The sequence below is a fragment of the Mandrillus leucophaeus genome, unplaced genomic scaffold (genome assembly GCF_000951045.1).
Source record: "Mandrillus leucophaeus isolate KB7577 unplaced genomic scaffold, Mleu.le_1.0 Scaffold78, whole genome shotgun sequence".
Taxonomy (NCBI): Eukaryota; Metazoa; Chordata; class Mammalia; order Primates; family Cercopithecidae; genus Mandrillus; species Mandrillus leucophaeus.
Genome location: NW_012108474.1, coordinates 2,141,160 through 2,146,830, shown reverse-complemented (window position 1 = coordinate 2,146,830; position 5,671 = coordinate 2,141,160). Strand labels below are relative to the sequence as shown.

General features: G+C 41.5%; 1 long non-coding RNA gene across 1 annotated transcript in view; it reads left to right on the top strand.

The window, feature by feature from the left end:
- Positions 1–327: 327 nt before the first annotated feature.
- LOC105529737 overlaps positions 328–5,671 on the top strand; it is a 13,264-nt gene continuing 7,920 nt past the window's right edge. Inside the window, exons 1-3 of the long non-coding RNA XR_001004558.1 lie at positions 328–481; positions 2,014–2,086; positions 4,555–4,750. This is a non-coding gene — a long non-coding RNA (uncharacterized LOC105529737). The remainder of the gene's footprint in view (positions 482–2,013; positions 2,087–4,554; positions 4,751–5,671) is intronic.

Genomic DNA, 5,671 nt, shown 5'->3' with positions numbered 1-5,671 from the left:
TTAGGTTCGAACAACAGTAAGAGAGAAAAGGAGAACCTAAGGTAATACCTGGATGGCTCAAGTTTACATGTCTTTCCCTCCAAATACACAGATCACCAGGGAAGGGAGCAAGGGGGCAACCTGTTACCACTTCAGTTTGAAATTCATGGAAGCATAATGTTATAGAATATACATCTGAAAACATTTTGTTCCATGTATTTGAGTGTTTTTATTATCATAATCAATAGTCATTTGATTAAAGAAATAATCATTTGTTTGTAATTGAAATGAAACTTTTCATGTGACACCAAAGGCAGAGAAGCGATTGAAACTCTTCATTTGAAAAATAAAAGCATTGGTTTTCCCTTAGATATTGGATCAGAAAGGTACACTTTCAGCTTCACCATTCGGGATTCACCAGCACATTTTGTAAATGCAGCTTCCTGGGGCAATGAAGATTACATCAAGTCTCTTTCTGACAGCTTTAGGGTTGGTGACTGTGGTAAGTTGGCATTGATTCTTAAATTTTTTCCATTGTGTTATTCCTGTGGTATGTTTATGGTAACTACACTGAAGGAGTTGAAATGAGACACAGTTCATAATTCTCAAGAACTTTACCAGAAAAAGTCAAGTGTTAATAGTATAATGTAGTGGGGCGTGGTGGCTCATGCCTATAATCCCAATACTTTGGGAGGCCGAGGCGGGTGGATTGCATGAGTCTAGGAGTTCAAGACTAGCCTGAACAGTATGGCAAAACCCCATTTCTACAAAAAATACAAAAAATTAGCTGGGCGTGGTGGCGTGGGCCTGTAGTACCAGCTACTAAGGAGGCTGAGGTGGTAGGATGGCTTGAGCCTGGGAGGTGGAGGTTGCAGTGAGCCAGCATCATGCCTCTGCACTCCAGCCTGGGTCACAGAGTAAGACCCTGTCTCAAAAAAAAAAAAAAAAAAAAAAAAAACAAAAAAAACAAGACTGCAGTGCAAAGCATTCAGAATGTTACTTAAAGCATACAAACATGATCGTTATATTTTTACCAGGTAACCTTACTGTCTTTGGTTTATTACATATTTCAATTTGCATCAACCCATATTATTGTTATTATTGGTTATCTTTCTGTAGACATATAAAATGGCCACTGAATATATTTTGATAAAAGTTGACATTTGACCACTGAATAGATTTGATAAAAACTGATACTTGAATTTTTAATGGGATTTTAAGGAACTTTACTTTTAGTTGAAATACCAAATCTTTTACATCTTCTACTCACCCTAGTATCTCTTTGACAGAACAGCCTCGTATAGTAGAAAGAACAGGAGACTTTGAAAGCACAGAGGTCTAGATTCAAATCCCAGTTCCAACATTTACTTATATTATGGCTTTGAGAAAATTTCTTAATCTTGTTGGGTCTCAACTATGAACTAATAGTTCTTTAGGTTTTTGTGAATATTAAATGAGATAGTGTACGTAGTATAAAGTGTGGAACGTAGTCACTCAACAGATAACTTTTATGAGCCCTAGCCTCATAAAAGCAACAAGGAAGCATGTATACTAGCTCTCCTTCACGATAGAGAAAGAGAAAAGAGAATGCAGGTAATGAAAACACTCCTCTTTAATACTGTGGTCTCAAGCAGCCAACTCCCCGTATCAGTTGTTTAGAACCTAATTGTATATCGCTTTGTATTATTAACTTTCCGGACAGTGTATGGTATCTCTGTAGTTGAATAATAGGGTCAGTGAACGCATGGACTATGAAGGCAGAAAGCTTCACAAACTTCAGAGGGCCCAGTATAGTTATAGACGTCCCTTGAATAAATGCTGAAATATTAGTTACATATGGAGATAAATATTTCGATTTTGACATCTCAGTATCAAAATATGTTATATGTTGATGGTGGAGAAGAGGAATGAGGTGAGGAATTTTTAAAGCCTAGAGTCAGTGATGATTATACATTAAACAGGATGTTATTTAGAATTAGTGTGTTTATCTTGTTACTGTTTTGTAATATCATCATACTTTGCCCTCTGTTTTAGTGATAATTGAAAATCCCCTGATCCAAAGAAAGGAAATAGAAAGAGAAGAAAAATTCAGCCCTGCAACTCCTAGGTAAGCATCTGTCTAGCACAGAGATCAACCTCTGACACAGAGATTGTGCCAGAATGATCATTACTAATAATGTTCTGTCAGGTTAGCAGAGATCTTACTAAAAGTGTTCTGTTTCTATTTCAGTAAAAATGAGGAGTTTAATTTTCTCTTACAAAATTCATCTTTGATTATGACATAATTTACTTTGATACAGAGTCACATGAAAAATGGCTTTGGTTTAGTACTTTGATTCTCATTCTTAGATTTACTAAAATTTGACTTTGTCATGTTAAAACTGAGAAGAAAAGATAAACTTTGGAAATTACATCTATCTTTTCTCATATCAAGATATCCTTCTACTCACAGGCTTACCATCTTAGGGCAGATTCCTTCGAAGTGGAGCTTGAGAGGAGGACTCTTGTGGGAGTGGTTGGTTGAGGGTGAGCTCTCAGGGGAAGGCTAGGCGGGTAAGAAGGTGAGCAGAGAGGTGGGTTCACCTGGAGCCTCAGCAGGAGCCCAGGAGGGAGCTCTGGAGTGGCAGTGGCCCCTTAGAGTAGTGTCCTGGCTGTAGTGCTTCCACTCCCCAAACCCCCAGGGTGGGGCAGGGCATCAGCTCAAAGGCGGGTCTGGCAGTTCTGGAGAGAAGGGTGTGGCTGCACCCCTGTACCAGCCTGTAAAGGGCTCTCGGTGGGCACAGCAGTCTATGGCATTGACACATCAATTGTGACCCCTTTCCACCTTCTTTTCTGACCTCATCTTATGCCAGACTCTCAAACTTCGTTTCTGTGTAGCCACAGTAAATTTCTTTACATTTCATGAACACTGTGAACTCATTCTGCACTAATAACTTTTGTATTTCCTTTTTATTTTTATTTTTACTGAGACAGAGTCTCACTTTGTTGCCCAGGCTGGAGTACAGTGGCGCAATCTCGTCTCACTATAACCTCCACCTCCTGGGTTCAGACGATTCTCCCACCTCAGCCTCCCAAGTAGCTGTGATTACAGGCACATGCCACCACGCCCAGCTAATTTTTGTATTTTTAGTAGAGGCAGGGTTTCACATGTTGGCCAGGCTGGTGTCAAACTTCTGACCTCAAGTGATCCACCTGCCTCGGCCTCCCAAATTGCTGGGATTGCAGGCGTGAGCCACTGCGCCAGGCCAAACATTTGTATTTTCTATTCTCTCTCTGCATAGAACATTCTCCCATCTGTTTGATTATTTGCTTCTTTGGGTTATTGACTCACAGCTTAAATGTCATCTTCTTCAACCTTCCTCATCTACTCTGTTTGTGGTAGCGCTAATGGTCAATTACTGGGATTTTGCCCTGGTTTTTGTCACCATAACCCAAGTCACCGTCTGAGATTGTTTAATTCATTGTTCTTGGGTCTCCCCCTCACATATATGAACCTCATGAGATCAAAGGTCTTGTCTGCCTTCTTCACCACCTGTGTCCCTTGTGCCTAGCATGGGGTCTGGCATATAACAGATTCCCGGTATTCATGGAAGCGATGGATGGATGGTTAGATGGAGAGAACATTCTTGGTAGAGGGAAGAAACAGGAAACCTCCTGTCTTTTCCAGAACAGTTAATATTAGGTTGAGCCATATGAAACTGCTGATGTTTTACTATTTTTCATCTAGGAATATCAGTTTCATAACGTTAATAGTCTGATACCGCTGGAACGCAGGGCATGGGCAGGAGGAGAAGCTTAAGGTAGAAGCAGAGGTATTTCACAGACAGCTTTGCTTTCATACCAAATTATTGCCTTTGTGACTGGTATCCACAAGACAGTCTTTGAGCTGGGAAATAACATTTTCATATTTGTGATTTAGGAAGATCACTTTGCTTGTGGAGGATGGACTGTAGGGGAATGAAGGTTAGTTAGGAGAGCAAGGCAGTGGCGTGGGAGAGAAGTGATGAGGTAGGTAAGTGAGGCCGAGCAGTGGGGGGGAGGAGGGGCTGGGTTAGGGGGCTGCTGGGGCACAGAGTCCAAGGGCCGTCAGGGACTGGGTGCAGGAGGGACAGCTCCTCATTTCGGGCTTGCTGTGCCAGTGTTCTGCGTCTGCCCCATGCAGAGCTTAGCAGGGGTAGGAAAAACACAGTCCCTGACCTGAGGCACTAAGGCAGAACAGCCAAGTCCATGAGAGAGAAACAACCAGTCCTTAGGTTTGCATAACCCCTGAAAGTTTCAGAGTGCTTTTATGCTCCTGTTTTTTTGGAGGAGGAAATAAGCACAGAGTCTTGGGCAAGATCAGACAAATGGTATGCTTAGAACTCCAACACGAATCAATTCTCAAAACATTTCCTTAATGAAAGTGCACTGTAAACAAAAAATGTTTTGCCGTATTATTCAGTGTTTCTAAGAGTAAGAAGTATGTATTAGTATTGTCTAAATTTCAACCAAAAATGTAGTTTAAATGTGAACCTGGAAATATTTTTCTATCCAAAAATCACTTTCATATAACTTTCTTGTGTTTTTGCAATTTAGCAACTGTAAACTATTGCTCAGTGAGAATCACTCAACAGTTAAAGTTTGTTCCAGTTACGAAGTGGACACAAAGTTACTTTCTTTGATACATTTACCTGTTAAAGAGTCTCATGATTATTATTCATTGGGTGACATTGTTGCAAATGGACACAGTCTTAATGGGAGGATTATTAACGTGCTGGCAGCTGTGAAGTCGGTAAGTTAAAACCCCAACAAAGCCAAGTGCAATTTGTCAGGGGTGTTGCGGTCACTTGATTTGTGTTTGGGATGGAGTGGTCATGATCAGCTGGGGTAACTTGTCTTCTGTATCTTGGTAGTATGTTGAATTAAGAAAACAGTAACACTTCTCATTAAAGGGAAAGTAGCATTTTATCTGTGGATGAGTAGTAAAATAAAATTGTATTTCAATGGAAAATGCAGTGTTCCACTCTGCTCATAAATGATCTGCTAACTATAGGACAGCTTTTTATACTTTGCTTAAACAATGAAAATGAAAAGGGTAAGCTTATTGACTCGAAAATCTCCACGATCTTCCTTGAAGGGGCGTAGTTGAGTAAGTTAAGGGATTGGTTCTGTGCCTTTGTGCTCAGAGCTGCCCAGAAACCGGGGAGGGAGTGGGAATACACGTTGCCCTGCCATAGGGGCTCCGTGGTCTAATAGGTGGAGTGGGACTGTGCTGGTGAAGTGCAGGGGAGGATGGCACTCTGTGGGGCACCACAGGGGTGTTCCCTTCTGGTGCATCAGCATCTATCTGAATTATTGTAGCAAGTTCTGAGCTCTGTAGTTGGACAGACCAGAGCCATAAGGCAGAGATTGACATATAGACCTCAACGGTAAAGTTTCACAAAATAAAGTACATGAAAATTAGTCCAGGCACAGTGGCTCACACCTGTGATCCTAGCACTTTGGGAGACCAAGGCAGATGGATCACTTGAGCCCAGGAGTTCAAGACCAGCCTGGGCAACCTCCGTCTCTAAAAAAATACAGAAATTAGGTGGGTGTGATGGCATGTACCTGTATTCTCAGCTGCTTGGGAGGCTGAAGGGGGAAGATCACTTGAGCCTGGGAGGTTGAGGTTGCAGTGAGCCAAAATCATGCCACTGCACTCCAGCCTGGG